At 54.6% G+C, this 19,034-nt stretch overlaps 1 protein-coding gene across 1 annotated transcript in view; it reads left to right on the top strand.

Moving 5' to 3' along the window:
- LOC103254244 (ephrin type-B receptor 2) overlaps positions 1-19,034 on the top strand; it is a gene marked incomplete at both ends in the record, with an annotated part of 120,857 nt that overhangs the window by 31,522 nt on the left and 70,301 nt on the right. The gene's annotated exons all lie outside the window — the stretch shown is intronic.

The following is a 19,034-nucleotide window of genomic DNA, read 5'->3' as shown; positions in this document are numbered from 1 at the left end:
GGAGGGCCCAGGGACGCCAGAGGAAGCCCAGGAGTTATGTCCCCTCCAGGCCAGCTGAGGCCACTGGCAGCCGAGGTTTCCAAGGCACAGAGCCGGCCCGGGCAGCTTTGCTGTGCAAATGTACACCGGCTCACCTGGGGTACGCTTACCCCTTTATGAGTGTTCTTCAAACGCCTGCTCGGCCCTATGCCTGTCACCATGGAGATGGCTCTGGGTAGCTGAAACCAGCCGCCCTCCATGACCAGGCATGACGGCTGCCAGGTGCTGGGGCCAGCCCCATGCTGGGCAGGGCGCCTATGGGGGCTTTCCAGAGAGGCGCTTGCGGAGGGCCAGGGGCGAGAATTTAAATCCGGGCTCGGAAGAGTGGCAAGGCCGGGTCCCTTCGCTGGCAGCAGAGCCTGTGGGCCAGGGTCCCCTCCTGGTACCGTGTGCCTGTTCTCCCCCGAGGGAGTGTTCCTTTCCCATGCCCACCGCCCTTGGAGTCAGGACAGGCTAAGGTGGGAGGCTGGGGCTGCAGCCCCACACACCCTGAAACCCTCACATGGAGATCCCTCTTTGCAAATAGGAAAACTGAAGCCCAGGGCAGAGAAATCCCTTGGCCAAGTCCAGCCACCAGGTTAGAGACCAGGCAAAGCCTGCTGGCTTCTGACTCTGAGCTCAGAGCTCACTCCGGCCCTCTGTGAAGCTTCTTGTTCAGACCCGGGGCATGGCTGGCCCAGCTTTGGGCCATGGCCGGGATGCAGCCGGCCCGTAGTCGTAGGGCAGCCTGAGCCCCACACTGGCCCTGGGCCCTCCTTGGCTCTGGATTTTGGTCTAAGTCTCAGGGACTGTTCAGAGATTCCAAAGGCATTTGAGCATTTTGGAAGCAATTTGTCAGTCCTGGAAACTGTGTGGAGGCGCCAAAGACTGTGTAAAGATTCCAGAATCTGTTACACTCTCGCAAGGGCTGTTATTCAGAGTTTGCAGGGTGGCTTTCAGGCCCCGGACAGAGGTCCCAAGGCCGTGTGGGGGTCTGGGGCCAGAATCATGGCTGGAAGCCCTGGCTGGCAGCGGGCAGGGCGGATGGCCTTGTGAGTCGCCTGCACTCTCTCCAAGATCTCTGTCTGTGTGGCCTCGAGCCCATCAGGCATCTGCTGTTCTGAGGAGCAGAAGGTGTGTGGGTGCTGGCGGCAACGGGATGGGATTTAGAGTCCAGCTCCACCACTCACATGCTGTGCCACCTAAGGCCAGCCGCTCGACCTCTCTGGGCCTCCTTTCCCCCCCCTCTGTACAATGGGAATTACGCCACCTGTCCTGCAGACCTGCCTGTCCTCTTCCCTTCCGTCTCAGGCTTGTGTGGGACTCGTGGGAGAATACCCCCTTCCAGGGCTGGTTATCATCATCGTGGCAGCTCCTGGGTGTGGATTTGGGGTCTCCCGCCACGGTGGAACCCTGGCCCTCCCAAACCCAGACCTCCCTGATCCCTAGCCCTACTGTGTTACAGGTCCCGCGGGCCGGGATACCAGGACCTCTCCATGCCCCGTGGAAGCTCCTTTTGGGCACTGCCCCATCCGGCCTCCTGCTTTCCTCTTACCCCCTGGACATCTCCAGCCCTCTCCCACTAAATCTTTATCACTGGCTAGCTACCCTGTCCTCCCACCCCGTGCCTTATGTCTCACATGTGCCCCTGCCGTCCCTGGGCCTTTGCTCATGCTGTTCCCTCTGCCTGGAATGGCCGTCCCATCTCTGTTGTCGCCCCTCCCCGCATCTGGACCCCTGAGCCGCCTCTTCCTCCAGCCTCCACTGCCTCTCTTACATTGCTGGCCAGAGTGGTACAGTCTACTCTCCGAGTCTCCGTCACCCCCTGGGCTAAAACTCTGCCTACCACATGACCCCACAGGGCAACTGTATGGGACAGGCCCGAGGTGCCTCCTGCTTTCCTCTTACCCCCTGGACATCTCCAGCCCTCTCCCACTAAATCTTTATCACTGGCTAGCTACCCTGTCCTCCCACCCCGTGCCTTATGTCTCACATGTGCCCCTGCTGTCCTCTGGGCCTTTGCTCATGCTGTTCCCTCTGCCTGGAATGGCCGTCCCGTCTCTGTTGTCGCCCCTCCCCGCATCTGGACCCCTGAGCTGCCTCCTCCTCCAGCCTCCACTGCCTCTCTTACATTGCTGGCCAGAGTGGTACAGTCTACTCTCCGAGTCTCCGTCACCCCCTGGGCTAAAACTCTGCCTACCACATGGCCCCGCAGGGCAACTGTATGGGACAGGCCCGAGGTGGAGGCAGACAGACCCAAGGCCTGGCTAGGCTCTCCCTGCGGCGTGGCCTGAGGCTGGCTGGTGGCAAGCCTCCAGGCCTCAGTTTCCTCCTCTGTAAAGTGAGGATGATAAGTGCTCCGCCCACTCCCAGGGCTGTTGGGGTCAGATGAGATGAGGGACAGGAAGTGGGCGTAACCTCCACAGGGATCAGGTGACTGAGGCTGAGCCCTCAGCCTGAGGACTCCGTGCAGGATGGAGGTCAAGCCAGGACCTCAGTCCAAGGGCTGGACCGGGCTTCGGGTGGGGTCTCGGCCCTGCCAGAGCCCCGGGCCCTCCTGGGTCCCTCTGAGAAGTTTCTCGTTCCTCCAACTCTCTGACCCAGTTGCAGAACTGCAGGTTCCCAGTGGGGACGCTCCGCCAGCAGCTGATGGACGCGCTAAATGCATCGCGCCCTCCTGCTAGACAGGAAGATCGATACCAAGGTGGACAGGCAGGTGCGCTCGATGCCACAGCCAGCCCCCAAGGGCAAGGATGGGCCAGAATAAATAGAACCAGTCCCGCACCCTCCACAGGGTCAGGCCAGGCCAGACGGGAGTGATGGGGCTTTGATGTGACCACCTGTGGCACCATCATTGCCATCATCGTCCCAAGCAGCCACTGGACCATGAACTGTTCTAAGCCTGGTGTTAGTTTTTAACACGGGTTAACATGTTGAATCTTTACAACCACCCTATGAGGCAGGTACTGATAGTATTCCAATCTTGCAGATGAAATGCGGCCCAGAGAGGTTTAGTGACACACCCAAGGTCATACAGCAAGAATTGAACCCACACCTGCCTGGCTCAAAGCCCATGCTCATTGCTGGAGTATCCTGCTGCCTTTTTAGTCACGTAGGCCATCTCCAGCCCTCTCTGTGCTTTGGGTACAGGGGCTTTGGCTCCTGAGCTGCTTCGCATTTTCAAGACTTGGACTGGGCTTTGGCTGGGAGCTCCTTGCCAGGTGGGGAGAGGTGCCTAACCACAGGTGCCCGCCCTCAGCCTCATTCCGCCGGTGCTCAGGGTGGGCGGTCCCTCGGACACAGGCGACCCCCTGGCTGGCATGAATTCTCAGGGACCTGAACCCTTGGGCTGGCGTGGCCTCAGTCCCACCCCACCTGCCAGAGGCCTGCACCCACAGCAAGGATGGGCCAGCCTGACGGGTGCAGCAGAAAGAGCCCGGCCCTGAGCTGCCTGGTGAGGCTGAGGGGTGGGACAGAGGTTGGGGACGATGCAGAGCCCCGGAGTGGGGAGGGCCTGGCAGGCAAAGCATGTGGGCTTTGGCGTTAAACCCAGGGGGGCCCCTCCTGGAGGTGTGACCTTGAATTTCACGTTGACCCTCTCTGAGCCTCAGTCTGTCACCGCCCTTACTAGACCGGCCCCTTCACCCTTCCCTGAACGCCATGGCCCTCCCACAGCCATCTCTCCGGCTGGCCAGCCCCCACTGGCTCCTCCATCGCCCTCCAGCCCTCCCCCCCTCAGGCCCCCACCCAGTCAGACACCAGATTCCACCCACTTTCCCTCACGAATTCCTCGGGTCATCACCCTCCCTCCAGGCCCTGCCACTCCCTGTCCTGTCCAGACCGTCCAGACCGTGTCATCATCCTGGGTTTGTGCTGCAGCCCCTAACTGCACTCCCTGCCTTCCCCCCTCCCCATGATCCATTCCCCCTGGCAGCCCTAAACCATCTTTCTAGAAGAGAAATCTGGCTGTGGTGTGTATCTACCTAAAGCACAGCCTGATCGAACACAGGATTCTTCCCACCCTGCAGAAAGGCCATCGCCATCCGGCCCGGCCTTCTCATAGGCTCGGCAGTCAGCCCCCCTGGCCCTGCCTCTGAGCCTTTGCACATGCTGTTCATGTGACCTAGCACGCCTACCTTTCTCCTCCCCACCACCACCCATTCACCCTCCAGGTCTCAGTGGTGTCGTCACTTCCTCCAGGAATCCCCCCCAATGCCTCCCCAGGACAGGGCTAGCTGGCCCTCCCTGAGTCCCCATGCTCCCCTGCCTTCCTTGCCACTCCAAATTGTCATCATCTGTTACGTGTCTCTCTCCCCATGAGACGGGGGTCCCCATCCCTGGGCTCAGTGACAGCCTCTTCCCAACCCCATCCCAGCCCCCCTCCCAGGGGTATCTCCCTGCCCAGCTCTTTGAGCAGCCTATGAAGTTCCAGCCCCAGCTCTTCCAGGGCCGTGCTGTGCAACTTCAGGCCGGTGCCTTCCCCTCTCTGTGCCTTGGCTGCCAAGGCTCTGTGGAAGGACGAGGCTGAATCAGATGACTTCTCAGGGCCCTGCCACTCTGCAGCGCCGCAGCCTGGTCTTCCAGCAACTGTGTCTGTCTCTGCTGATCTTTGTGCCTGTTCCTCCGGTCTTGAAACGCCATCTCCAGCCCCCCACTGTGCAGTTTCAGCCTCTCTGGCAACCCTTCCTCTCCCTTTCTGCCCCGGATTTCCTGTGAAGCCTGAGGCCTCCTTCATGCAACTCCAGATCCAGGTCGAAGGGCAGGCCTGGAAGTCTCCCTGGTTCCCCCGCCCATCCTTCTGTCACGGGACCCGCCATCTGCACAGCCCCAGTAGGACCATTAACTCACCCTGAGTCGAACCAAGCTATAAATAAGTAAAGGGTGAGTGTCCCCAGGGGGGCCCAACCCCAGCTGGCTGCTCCATCTCTGGCCAGAGCTGGGTTCTCGACCACCGCAGGACGGACCCGGTCTGACAGATCTTGACATGGCTTCGCCGTCCCCAGAGAGGGAGGGGGCACTCGGCAGGCCGCTCCAGCCCCATTAGTGTCAGTAATTGCCAGTCAATTTCCTGGGAGCCTGGTGAGGAAGAGGTCCCTGGGTATCCCCGGTGAGGAAGCCACATCTAATGGCTTTTATTTGGATTGCTGCAAATTGATTGGGTTTTTTAAAAATGGAGCTTTGGTTTTCCTCTCTGCGACTTAACCACCCCCACAGGGCCAGTTAAGCCAACGAATGAGTGATGGTGTGACTTGATTCCCCGGGAGGCTGAGACCAGGTCGGTCATGCCACACCGTTCGGGCACCTTCCATCCTCAAGACAGATACTTCCCAAAGCCAAGGCCACGGCACTCATTTTTCTGGCTGTAACCCTGCCCCAGGCCTTCCCCAAGGGTATCAGGTTGAAACCCCAAAGCAGCCCTAATGAGATGTGTGTCACCATCCCCAGGAAGAGAAAAGCGGAGGCTGGCTCAGGAAGGTGGTGACACTTGGCGGAGATCACACAGCTAGTAAACGGTAAAGGTGAGATTTGAATCTGTGTCTTTCTGACATGGAAGCCTTGGTGTTCCCATTCTTACATGTGCCTTCCCAAAGGGTCACATATAGAGGAAAGAAGAGTCCCCTAAAAGCCAGAGAGCAACAGGAGTCATGGTTTACACAGAGCACCCGGGGAAGAGATTGGCTGATAATAATAACAACGATACCAGCAACAATAGAAGCTACTATTTACTGAGTCCTTAATTATGAGATGGAGACTATGCCAATAGCTTTCCGTCTACATTTCATTTTCTCCTTGGCACTACCCTGAGAAGGGTGCATTATTATAACCATTTCGCAGACAGGGAAACTGAGACGCAGAGGTTAAGTGATTTACATAAGATCACTCATGTTATTGGTAACAGAGCTAAGATTCCAAACTAGGTATGTTTTAACCCACGGCATGCATTTCTAGCCACTTGCATCAGTTTGGACTGTGAGTAACTAAACATCCAAATAAAAGCGACTTCTACAAGACAGGAGTTTATTCATCTCTTAAATACATGAAATCCAGAGGCAGGCAGTCCAAGGCTGGCAGGGTGCTCCATGATCATTCAGGACCCAGGCTCCTGCCTCAGTCCCAGGATCTGAGTTGGCTGCTAGCCCTCCAGCCATCCCATCCACACTCCAGCCAGCAGGAAAGAGGAAAGGGTAAAGACGGACATGCTCGCAGCTTTTAAGGACACGTCCCAGAAATTGCAGCAACCATTTCTGCTAGTATCTCATTGGCCAGAACCAAATCACATGACCAGACCCAGCTGCACACCAGGCAGGAAGTGTAGGCTTGATTTGGAAGGCCATGTGCCCAGCTAAAAATCAGGGGCTATTGAGGCAACAGTGGAGGTCAGACACTGGGACAATCGTCAGTGATTTCCATTAGTGTCACTCTGCACTGGATGTTTAGAGAGAATTTTACAATGCAGTCTGTTGAGAGCCAGCTTGCTGGTATCCCAGAAGAGGACCCTGAGCCCAGAAAGGGGTAGGGACTCACCCAGGATCGAACAGAAAATGGGGACAGAGTCAAGTTCAGAAGCCTGCCTTAGTGATCACAAAACCCACATTCTTGGCACAACACTCTCTGTCCACCCTGCATTCCCGGGATCTTTCCTCTGGTTCTTGGACTGTTCCTCTTGTTTCTCATTTCTCCCTCTCCCTTGCCTGGGCCTCAGAGTAGTGGCACTCTGGGGCCTTTTTTAACCCTCGGATTGAGTGACAGAGGACCTGATTCTGTTCTCAACACTGATATTAAAGATGTCTGACTGTGGCCCTCAGTATTCTGGTCTGAGAATCTTAAAGGTCTTTCCTGCCTGGACAGTCCGTTTTGAGCTACCCCGAAGCAAAGGGTGGCTTTTGCTTAGTAAGGGTGACCCTGGTGCCAAAAGAGCCATGTATTTCTCAGCATACGGGACTCCAGAGGAGGTACTGAGAAAGGGGCGATGGATAAGGGAGAAAAAAATGAAGGTTCCTGAATGATGCCGAGAGGAGAGAATAATCGTTGCTAGGCATTTGCCAGGTACCAATGACAGTGCTGCAATAAATGTGAATGAGTTATATCCTCTTATTAATAGACAGTGACTCTCAGATAGGGCTAAAAATGGAATAAACCCAGCCATATGATCTTTTAAGAAAACACACCTAAAGCAAAATGATGAAGGCTCCAGTCACCCCCAGACAGGCCCCCACAGTTCCTAAAAAGCACCCTCAATGATGAAGGATCAAAAGTAGAAGGATGGAAAAGGCCTGCCAAGCAATGCTGAAAATCAATTTTAAATGAAGACCCAAAAAAAAGCAGGATGGAAATATTATCAATTATCATCCCTATTTCCCAGTTAAGTCTCAGAATGGTAAAGTGACTCACCCAAGTCACATTGCCCCTAAATGGCAGAGATGTGATTGGAACCCAGGTCTTTCTGTCTCATAAATCCCTGTTCCTCTGGGAATGTCTAGTTCCCGCCAATAAAGTCGACCAGTGTCATGACCCTGATCTCATGGAACACTGATCTAGAGTCAAGTGCCCATCACCACAGGGCAGGCCGGGACAGCCGTGAGTGAAGGAAATACTGTGTTGGCCAGAGAAGCTAGTCCAGGGCCAGGGTACTCACCGGCCTCCACACCAGCACCAGGACCAACTCCCAGAGTGCCTGCTGTGCACTGCTGCGGCCTGCTGTCAGCTGGTTCTTGCACACTCCGGGCCCAGTGCCCACAGAGGCCTTCACCCACTGCTTCCAAGCTCCCACGCCCAGATGGAGGCTGGGATGAGGGAGGACCCACCTCACAGAGCCATGTGACTAAGGTTCATGCCTAGGGTGTACCTCCCTCTGCCTGGCAAAGGACAGCAGGCCCAGGGCACCCAGCAGCGGGGAAGGCCCAGCTCCCGGCTGGGAGCCACTGAGGCCTACGTGTGCCCCACTCACTCCCAGAGCAAGGGCAGAAGTGGGACCCTGGGGCGGGTCTCCGTTGTTTCTTAGGAAGAGCCCGACAAGAGACCTGGATTCAAGCTAGCTCTGCCACATCCCCTGCACACAGACAACTCCAGTCACCTCCAGAAAGGCCCCCACAGTTCCTCAAAAGTACTCTCAACTGCCTCGCTCCTCTGAGCTTTGGAAGAAACAGAATATGCAGGCGGGGGTTAGCTTACTTTGCTCAGCTAACCTTGCCCTTCACAACTCCACTTGGGCGTCACCTCCTCCTGGAAGCCTCACGGACTCCTCCTCACTGTTGTATATAATGCATAGAACATGGGGTTTGGCTTTCTTTTGGCTGTGTGTGTCTTCAGCCAACATCATGGACCTTGACTTTAGGGGCATGGATGGTTTTTAAGGAGGTTTATGAACTCACTGAAATTGTTCACAGAATGTTTTCTATGTGTGTTTGAGGGGGCAGCAGTAATAACTTTCATCAGACACTCTTGACAATCCCTGCTCTGGACTGTAATGCTGGGTTAGGAGCTAGGTCCATCACGACATCCTCAAGTCATCCATAATAAGTCAACAATGTAATAGATATTAACTGAGCATTGGATGCATAATTTGCCAGATGACCTTAGGCAAGTAACTTCACCTCTCTTTGTCTTGGTTTTCTCATCTGTAAAGTAGGAATAAGAGCAGGGATTCCACTGTCTAAGCTTTTCTTCATGTCTGTGTTCCTCCTCTACCTCAGCAGCTAGCATAGTGCCTGGAACACAGTGGGAGTTCAGTAAATGGGTATGAAAGGGAAGGAAAGTTGAGTGATTGGTGGGTGGGTGTAGGAATCCATGTCTAGATGAAATGAGTGACAGTGAGTGAGTGGGTGGGTAAGCCGCTGCTGTTGGTGGATAGGAGACTCAGCAGATGTAGATAGGTTCACTGGGTAGGTGGATGAGTCAGTGGATGGAAAGGTAGGTTGACGTATGGGTGGATATAATGAATGGATGGATTAATGCTAGGTGGATGACTAGATAAATGGATCAGCCAAGGGAAAAAGAGATGTTTGGGAGGGGATGGATAGGCAGGCAGACTTTTTATGAAAGGATCCAGGGATGGGTGAAAATAATGAATACGTGTATCATAGATGAATTTGCAAATAGATGGGTAGAGGTATGGTTGGATGGATGTGCTGAATGATAGAAGGGTGGATGGATATGGGGATGAAGGGTTAGCTAGGTGAATGGGTAGGCCAACCAAGAGACTATTTGATGGATAGACTGAAGATTGAATAAACTCGTGGATGGATGGTAGGGTAGACAAACAAATAGACCAACCAGTAGACAGTTGCATGGAGAGACTGAATATTGGATGAACTAGGGGATGGGTGGCGGATGGATGGATGGATGATGAATGGAGAGTTCAATTGATAGACAATTGGATGGATAGACTGAAGATGGGAGGGACTAGCAGGTGGATGAATGGATGGATGGATGGTCGGTCTCATCGATGGATGGGTAGATGGAGAGATGGGCTGGGAGGGAGGGAGAGAGGGAGGAAGGAGGGAGGGAAAAGGAGGGAGGGAAAAGGAGGGAGGGAGAGGGGAGGAAGGAAGGGAGGGAGGGAGGGAGGGAGGGAGGCCTCCATCTCACCACCTAGGCCGGAGAGTTGGGAGGCAGAGACAGAGGGTGACAAGGCTAGCTTGCTGAGCAGATGAGCCTCTTCCTCCAGAGCCTCTGAGCGCTGGCCCCAGCTGAGCTCTGCCTTCCCAGGGATCCAGGGTCTCTCTGGCAGTGCCAATATTCAGAAACGGGTGCAGGAGGAAGACAAAGGGAGCAGACAGATACCAGGGCCCGAGGGAGGGAGGGAGGACGGGGAGAGGCTGAGGCTGCCATTGGGCAGCCGCCCCTATTTACTCAGCTCCAGAATGAAGCCTCGGATAAGGGCCGTTCATATTTCTCTCTTGAACGGGGAGCTGACATTAATGAACAGCTAATTAACATCTTGGAGTGCGATGGTTCCAGTGTCAGTGTCCCTAATTAGTCTCGCGCTAATCTGCTTTAATTAACTGTCTCTGTCGTGGTTTTAATTTAATTTTCAGCTCCAGCCTGGGATGGCGGCCCTGTGCACATTCCATCCTAGGGCCCTGTGGCCAGGGCAGGGTGGGCTGGCTGGTGCCGGGTTCCCAAGAGCTTTGCCAGGCAGCCCAGACCGGGCAGGGCTGGCAACAGCCTGGCTCCTCCCAGTGCTGCAGAAAGAGAACTTGAAGGTGGGACACTTTCCTCCTCTTCTCAAGAAAGTGCTCTTGGGTCAGCAGGAGCTCCCAGAATATTCCTTCCTGAGTCAGGAGCACAGTCTCTGATACGTCTTGGTCTCAAGCAGACCCCATAAACTGACCACACTTTCTGGACGTGGGCTCTGGTTCAGAAAGGCCTGCATTCACATCGTTGTGCAACCATAGGAAAAGCACTTGACCTCTCTGAGTCCCTGTGAAATAGAGCTGATAACCTGGGTGCTGACATCCTGCTCCCACCAAAGATGCAGTTTTTCAGGGCTGGTCTGCAGCTTCACCCAACTCATGGTCCAGGCAGAGCAACCACTGGGGTGGCCACCCCAGGGCCAAAAGGAGAGGGGGCCGGGAGGGAGTCTGATCCGGGGGCTCGCCAGCCCTGGGCCAGGACTCGCATGCTCAGGTCCCAGTCCCAACTCCACTGCCACCTTCAAGTCCCTCAGCCTCTCTGGGTCTGTGCCTCGCCCTCATGGGCAAGTTGGAAGCAGCGGGGGAGGGGATTCCAGGATGCCCTGACCGGGTTGGAGAATGGTGTGGGCTGAGTGGAAGCCAGGACTAGGGCCCCCTGGGGGTAAGATGAGGCCTTGCCTTTGGCAAGGCAAAGCAGGAAGGACCCCGAGGGTGTGGCTGCCTTGGCGGCAGGGCCCTGCTTCAGGTGGGGAACCTCATTCACATGCCCACCCCATGAGGGGAAGTTGGCTGGTGGCAGGGAAGGGTAGCGGAGCACTCAGCGCTGAGTCAGACCCCTTATCCCAGAGTGGCTGGGTGAGAGTGAAGGCTGAGGCCAGAGGAACGAGAAAGCCCCTCTGAGGCCTGGATGCCCGCTGAGGGATTTAGCTGTAACCCTGGGAGCACTGGGGAGCCATGGCAGGGTTTTGAGCAGGAGAGGGGCGTGAGATCAGGGTGAGTAAACTGAAGTGAGGGAACAGGAGGCAAGTAGGCCTGAGATGAAGCTGCTGTCTTACCCCAGGCGGTGAGTCTGTTGAGACTTCCAGAGTCATGGAAAGCACCCACCCTTTGAAAAGGTGGGGCGTCCTCCCTCGGGCCGAAGAAGTATGTGTGAGGTTTCTCTGTGGCACCAGGGCCCAGGCTGCATCTCACACTTTCTCGGATTTGGGTCTGCAAGCCCAAGGATGGGGAGGGGGCTCCCAAATGTACCTCCGGGGCCCAGGAAATCCAGGAGAATTCGACCTTTCTGTGTTTAGATTTGGATGCTGATCCAGGTTGTTTCTGAGCACCTCTTCCCCAGTGATTCCTCCCAGGGGTCATCCTTCCTCCTGTCATCTGAGGGCCAGAGAGGTCTTCTCCAAGGGCCACAAAAGCCATGTCCCTTCCCAAAGGCTCGGTGCCCTGTCGGCTCCTCCGTCCCATGCCCAGCACAGGTCTGGACTCCAGGAGGGCTTGCAAATCCAGGCAAATTCTTTCTGGCTGTCCCACACCACCCCCCTCTACCTTTGACCTCCAGTTGATCTTTGCCTTCAGTCCAACCCAGCCAAACCAGTTTTTCCTGAAATTCTTAGTAAATGAGTATGGAATTCAGAACTTCTGTCCCCATCCCTCCCTGCTAAAGCACAGGGAAAGGGGAAGAAACCCTCTTCTTTCTCTCCTCCCTCTCCCCACCCAGGGAAACCCTGTACATTTCCCCAGGTCCACTTCAGATGAGGCCACCTCCAAGGAGCCTCCCTGGTTTCTCTAGATGAAAGCCTCAGTCCATCCTGGGATGCCTCTGGAGCACTGCTACCTGGGCTCAGGCCTCTTTCGTCTCATGTTGTCCACCTTCATGGTGGGCACTGGTTTTGGAGAAGCCCTGCTTCCCCTCCTCCCAGCTTGGCTCACAGCAGGGGCCCACAGGGGCAGGTGGAACAGACTTCTCCCTTGTAGCACAGGGGTCTTAGACTTGGTGATGGCTTTGCTGTCCATCAAGCCTGGATGCAACTGAGCCCTAATCAGCTGGTGACTGGCTATACCTCTTAAAGTCTCCATTTTCTCATCTGGAAAATGGGTCATGACAACACTTGTATCATGAGGCCACAGTGAGGGCTTGATTGAGGGAACCCACGGAAAGCGCCTGGAACACGGTACGTGCTCTGTACCTAGAGCCCCCAAGCCAGAGCCCTGGCACCCCCACACCTGGGGGCAGAGTGGTTGGCACAAACCCAGCCAGAAGCTCAAAGAAGCCTCATTCTGAGGGTGGGGCTGGCCCTGGGGCAGGGACCTTCTGGCCCTCCTTTCTGCTCTCACAGCTGGCAGCAGCTCAGCCAGGGCTCAGGCTACTGAGATGACCAGTCAGGGGTGACTGGGCCCTTGACCTCCTTCCAGGGACATCACTATCTCCGCACCTAGAGCCCTCCCTACCCAGCACATGCACAGAGACAGAGCCAGTGCGCAGACCCGAGCACCACAGTCACGCGTGCACACGCACCCACACTCAGGATAAGGAGTGAGAGGCCGCTTTCCAGGACACCCCGCCAAAGAAACATTTCAAAGCAGAGCGGCCAGGGAAGACTCTGTTCTGTCTCCCTTGCCCCGGGCCACCAGGTAGATTGAACCAGCGGTCCAGGGGTCAGGGCTGCGGTAGGACTTGTGTCAGTGCCTTGAACAGGGACACCGCCAGGGGCCGAGCCCTCAGGAACTTGGGGAGCTTGCAGTCCTTTGGGGGTGCTGGTTCTGGAAAGAAGCAGCTGCAGGAGGGTCTCCACGACCCACTCAAGCCTATGGGCTTCACTTCACCCAGCCATGAGGGTGGGAAGCCGCTGAGACATTCAGGCCCCAGCCTCCTCCAGCTCTGCCCCCACCCCCACCCCAAAGCTCCTGGGGCTGCTTCTGTACACCCATTGATCATTGACCCAATCCTTGCTCTGTCAGGAAGAGGCCAGAGGGTCCAGACTCTGGAAGAACGCTGGAGACTGTTCTCTCTCGGAGAGAACTGTGAACCTGGTAGATGCACCATGCGACCCGGGGTCGACAGTGGGGGGAACGTGACAAGGTCAGCCAGCCCGGGGATCACAGGCCCGTGTGGCATTCCCGTCACCACCTGTTAGGCCACAGGATTACAGTGTTAAAATCACAGCCAGACAAGAATTTTAGCATGCTACAGGCCTAGAAAGGTTATAATCATGGAATTAGGGACTGTTACAATCGTGTCATCATAGAAGCACGAAGAAGACTGAGCACAGAGAAAACCAAGAGGCAGGAGTTTTAGAACGTTGCAGGCATAAAAAGGTCATAATCATAGAATTATAAAATGTAGCAACCATAGAATATTAAAATTGTAACCTTACAAGGAGGAATAAAATGTTGCAGTCCTAGAACTATGGATAGTTACAGTAACACACACACACACACACACACACACACACACACACACACACAGAATATCCACATAGACACAGAGGCAGGATTACAGATGCTATGGTAGTGAGCATCGTAGTAAGATTGTAGAACATGATTCTGCTATTCCAGTGTGGCCATGTTGCATCGAGAGTTAGAGCTTGTGAGAGCTACAAGAACATCCTACGTGTCTTGAGCCAGATCCTGCGCAAAGCAAGTGACATCCACTCACTCGCTTCTCTTCATGGCTGCCAGGGAAGTGGATGGACTCACTCCACGGGAAGGGACGGACAGGGGAGAGGCAAGAGCCACAGGCAAGTCCCCCAGGCCTGGGGTCTCAACAGGAGAGGTGGGAGCCATTGCCAGGGCCTGCACGCAGCCCCTCCCCACTTCGGCACACACCCGGAGGGGAGAGGCTGGGATCAGCAGCTCTCCTGTTCATGTGTGTCCAAGGGGCCTGGATCAGCCTCCAGTGTGTGGGCAGGACGCCCGATGGAGTGGGCCCTGCAGGCTGCACCCAGATTCCAAGCCAGGGTGTAAGGGGCCATGGGTGCATGGTCTCCAGAGGCCTCCCACAGCCCGCTTCAACCCTCACCTGCCTGTCTGGGGCACATAGCCACACCGATTTCCAAGGAGTACTCTTCCCCATCCATCATTCTTCCAGTCGACTGTCATTTTCCAATCACCTTCTGAGGGTCGGGCCGTGTTCTGGGCACTGGGGAGGTGGACATGAATCGAGATAGGCCGCTGTTCTGAGGAAGAGAATGCTGGGGCCACTTGGGAATATAGAGGAGGTGCTCTGGGGTCAGGGCATCACGGAGATCTTCCTGGAGGAAGCACTGGGTCTCAGATGTAGACAGAATTTGGATCTATAGGGATGGTAGCAAAGGCCCAGAGACAGGCACATGCAGTGTCCAGGAATCACAAGGACCTTCTGCTTGGGCAGCAGTAGAGGCGCGAGTGAAGGGAAGGGGGAGGAAGTGGGTCGAGGCACCAAGCACAGGCTCCAGGTGCCGGGCGAACAGGTCAGGGCTGGTACACAGTAAACGGCTGTGCAAGTTCATGGTGATACTCAAGTTCCACCGGCGGGGAGGGAGGATGGGGGCTCACAATTTGCTTTTTCTTCCTTTACAAACAAGAAGCTGTAAATTCCTTCCCAGGACGGGTGGGCCAACCCCGGGCCGGGCTCCAAACACAGAGAAAGGGCTTCGGCGGGATTCCAGGGCTGCACCAAGGGTGCTGGCTGCACAGCCTTTGTCCCCAGAGGCCGGTGGCGGCAGACTCCATGCTCAGGGGGAGGGGCGGTTCTCAGGCCCACCCATTCCTGCCAGTTCTCTGTAGTCTCTGTAGAAGTCTGCTCAGAGCAGGAGGCCTGCACACCAGCCCAGGGCCAGACAGGCTGGGCCCGCGCCCCTGACCGGCCTCATCTTGGCGACTGAGTGCGGCAAGTGACACGACCTGCCCAGGCCTCCATTTCTCCATCTGTAACATGGGCTCATCACAGAACCTCCCTCACATGGCTCCCAGGAGGGAATGGAGGCCCGGCCCCTCACAGGCTCGAAACGCATGTCATTCCCTTTATGCCAACGGCCTTAGAGCAAGGGGCATTTAGTCCAGCAGCCCCATTTTACAGGTGGGAGGGCAGAGGCCCCACGACGCATAGCAGACATGTCAGAGGCAGGACGGCCAGGAGCTAGGCTGCCCAGAGGTGGCAGCTCGATGAGGGAAGGCCCAGGTCGGCTGTGAAGCATAAAGCCCCGAGTCTGAAAGGATGAGGTGGTGGAAAGCCAAGGACTCCCCGGGTGGGTCTGGCCGGTGCTGACTGTCTGTGCAGGTTCGTACTGGTGGCCTCTCCACTCTGCTGAGGGTCAGAGCAGATGCTCCCTGAGGGTGGGCATCAGGAGAAGGGTGCCTGCAGAGCGACTTGCAGAGTGTCTCATACACAGTGGGTGTTCAGGTCCTGGGAGGTAAGTGAGCGCTGGACACAAGCCCGACACTGGAATGCAGAGTGGCTGCTGTAATAGAAAGTGGCTTCGGTAAAGAGTAGCAGCATTTTGCACAAGAGCTCAGCGGTAGGTAGAGAGTAAGAACATTTGTCTGTTCAAAAAATACCGAGGTCCTACTGAGTGCCAGGCAGCCCAGTAGGCCCTTTGCACGAATCGTCTCATCTAAACCCAACAACCTTCACAAGGGAGTCCACTATTATTTCCATTTTACAGATGAAGAAACTGAGGTTCAAAGAGCCTGAGTGGTTTGCCTAAGTCAGACAGAGCAGGGCAGGAATCCAGGGCTTTCCAACTCCAAAGCCTCAACCCTTTGCCATGCCGCACTGGCAGAGGTCGCGAGAGATGCTGGCTAGATGATTAAAGGAGGGCTCCGTGATGGTGAAAATCAAGGCCCCGTGGCGGCTGCTGGTGGGCAATGCTGACCTGGGCTCCCCGGGAAGGGGTGACGTGTTGACATGCCCCTCCCCCCACCCCGGCTCTTCAAGGGCTCAGGGAGGCTGTGTCAGGCTGGAAGCAGAGGGCTGACCAGGATGGGCTCCGGAGGGGGCTACCATCAGCCCCCCGGCCAGAGGCAGCCAGGATTCCATTAACCTGATTCTCTGCCCCACATAAGCCTGCAGAGGGAGTCCCGGGAGGGAGGGGTGCTGGGGAGGGGAGAGCTGGGCTTCCCCAGGCCCAGGCAGAGCAGCCCGCAGTGCTGTTTTCTCTCCCTGCAATCCAGGAGGACCCTGAGGCCCCTGGCTCCCTGAGCAGGGAGTAGGGAGGGGTGGAGAGCCGGAAAGCAGGGACGTGAGAATCCAGGCTGGGGTGCTGCCGTGGGAGTTGCACACGCATCGCCAGGACACCGAGCCGGAGACCCTTGTGTGGCTCTGGAGGAGTCACATCGCCTTTCTGACCCTCAGGCTCCTCCTGGGTGGCAAGGGCAAGCCAGTGCCACCTCCCTGTGTTGCTGGGCAGATGAGTGATACCAGGCCTGATGTATAGTAAGTCAGGAAATGGTGGCTGTCACCACTGCTGTAGCCACAGAACTATGACCCTACAGAGCCCTTCTCAGCTTGCCAGGCACACTCATGTCCACCTTCCCATTGGCGTCTCACAGTACTTCTGCAAGGTGTGCGGAATTCTTACCAGAGAGGTTAAGAGATTTGTTCAGAATCACTCAGCTTCTAGCCCTCGGCTTGAGATGCAACCCCAGCGATTGTCAGAGTGGGCCTCCCCAGCCGGGCCACACCACTCTTCTTCAGTCTGGCTGGTTCTTGTTCTTCTGTCAGGACTCAGGTCAGGTGCCTCTTCCTCCAGGAAGCCTTCCTGGACCACACAAGAGCTGGTTAAGTACACCTCCTCTGCTCTCTGATAGAATTTTGTCAGAGCATCTATCAGCTATCATCCCAGTTGGTAGGTGCTCCCGCCTAAGACTCTGAGAGCCAAACAGGGCTTTCTATATAGTGCAAGGGCAGAGGGTACAATAAATATCCTGGTAATGACTGCAGCTACAACCACAAAGAGGACAGACAAGTATACAGAGACTCACGTGTATAAGTACACAGTGGCGCATATACACAGTTATGCACATGTAGGTTAGTGAGTGCACATGTATACAGAAAGAGGGAGAATCTTCTGGAACATGGCGGATTTGGCTGATAAGAATGCCCATCCCCCGCTCCCATACAAACACAAAAAGATTCTAGAGATAATATTGACACAAGCTTATAAGAAAGAAAGGTAAATCCTTGGGTGACTTGTTTTTTCATTTAGGGGCTTTTTAAAATAGCAGTTGGAACAAAAATACAGTCATAAAATGGAAGACAGGAGGAATAAGACTGGAATGAAGATGCACCCAGACGGTTTGGGAGATAGACAGGGACGTCAGTGAACTTTTGACTTGGTTGAGAAAATGTGCATATTAAGAATATAAGACTACTTATAAAAGACACATATAACTTTGGAACTAACAGAGGGAATTAAAAGGCATAAAGAAATTCTATCAATTCCACGAAAGACAAGAAAGAAGGAAAAAGTTCTAGTGGATGGTAAATAAAACATAGAGTATAAAAGTATAAATGAGGTCAGATATATATTAGTATTCACAATAAAAGAAAATGGATTAAAGTCAGCTGCTAAAAAAATAGAAATTCATAGTTTGAATGAGGAAAAACAGCCCAGCTCTCTCTGTTTACTGGAGACAAGCCTAAGAGAAAATGTTGTACAAAGGTTAAAAGTAAAGGGAAAGGAAATTATATACCAGCCAATATCCTCTGGAATCAAATCAGTAGCAAGATAAATTTCAGAGAGTAAAAAAAACTAAGATAAAAAGCATCATTGGGGGCGGAGGGGGTCATTAATCAGAGTCCTGCACTCAACAAATAAAAATATGCATCTTTCTCAGTATACCACACAGAAAGGCTCATCCAGGGCCCATAGACCCTCTCCCAGGGGTACAAGCACATGGGACAGAGTGACACATATGTAGGAACAACTACAGGTGACACCCAGATGCGGGGTGAAGTGGCGCTTAGCTAACTAGGCGATTCCTGACACATGAGCTTGGACAATTAAAATGACCTTAGTCTCAGATTCTTCACGTGAAAAATGTCGGTTTGGGAGTAGCAAACTGTAAAGAGAGTTCAGATCCTAGCCTTTGTGGGCATTCCACTCTCTGCTGCAATGACTCAGCTCTGCCACTGTAGCATAAAAGCAGCTGCAGACAACACAGAAACAAATGAGCGTGGCTGTGTGCCAATAAAACTTTATTTTCAATAACAGGTGGCGAGCTGCGTTAGTTTGCCAGCCTCTGATGTACCTGGATAATACACTTGACTGGCCAGAATTAATATGGGTAGCAAGAGAAGCAAGGCATCATACATAGGAGGAGCTCAGCAGAAGGGACCTCTTATGAAAGATGACTTAGCAGAAGGACATGCACACACATACGTGTGCAGAGACACAGACACGTGTGATTGCATATGGCTATATGAAGACTGAGCAGTGGCCAGGCACGGTGGCTCACCCATGTAATCCCAGCACTTTGGGAGGCAAGACAGGAGGACTGCTTGAGCCCAGGAGTTCGAAACCCGCTTAGGCAACACAATGAGACCTCTTTTCTACAAAAAAATTTAAAAATTAGCCAGGCGTGGTAATGAGTGCCTATAGTTCCAGCTATTTGGGAGGCTGAGGTGGAAGAATCACCTGAGTCCAGGAGGTCGAGACAGCGGTGATCTGTGTTTACACCACTGTGCTCCAACCTGGGCGACAGAGTGAGGCCCAACTCAAAAAAAAAAAAGGACTAGGCTGAGCTGTACATGTGAGCACATCTTGTGTACACAAAAGCAAACATGCACACATATGGGCATGTTTTCATACATGTAGGGGAACCATCTAGAAAATGGGCTAATAAGAACACCGACCTCTTTGGGTCGTGAGCAGACATGATGGTGCTGGGGCAGGCCTGGCACAT

The sequence above is a fragment of the Carlito syrichta genome, unplaced genomic scaffold, assembly GCF_000164805.1.
Source record: "Carlito syrichta isolate Samal-C Ts95f unplaced genomic scaffold, Tarsius_syrichta-2.0.1 Scaffold274000, whole genome shotgun sequence".
NCBI classification, from domain to species: domain Eukaryota; kingdom Metazoa; phylum Chordata; class Mammalia; order Primates; family Tarsiidae; genus Carlito; species Carlito syrichta.
The sequence above is the reverse complement of the archived record's forward strand: the minus strand, read 5'-3'. Positions and strand labels throughout refer to the sequence as shown.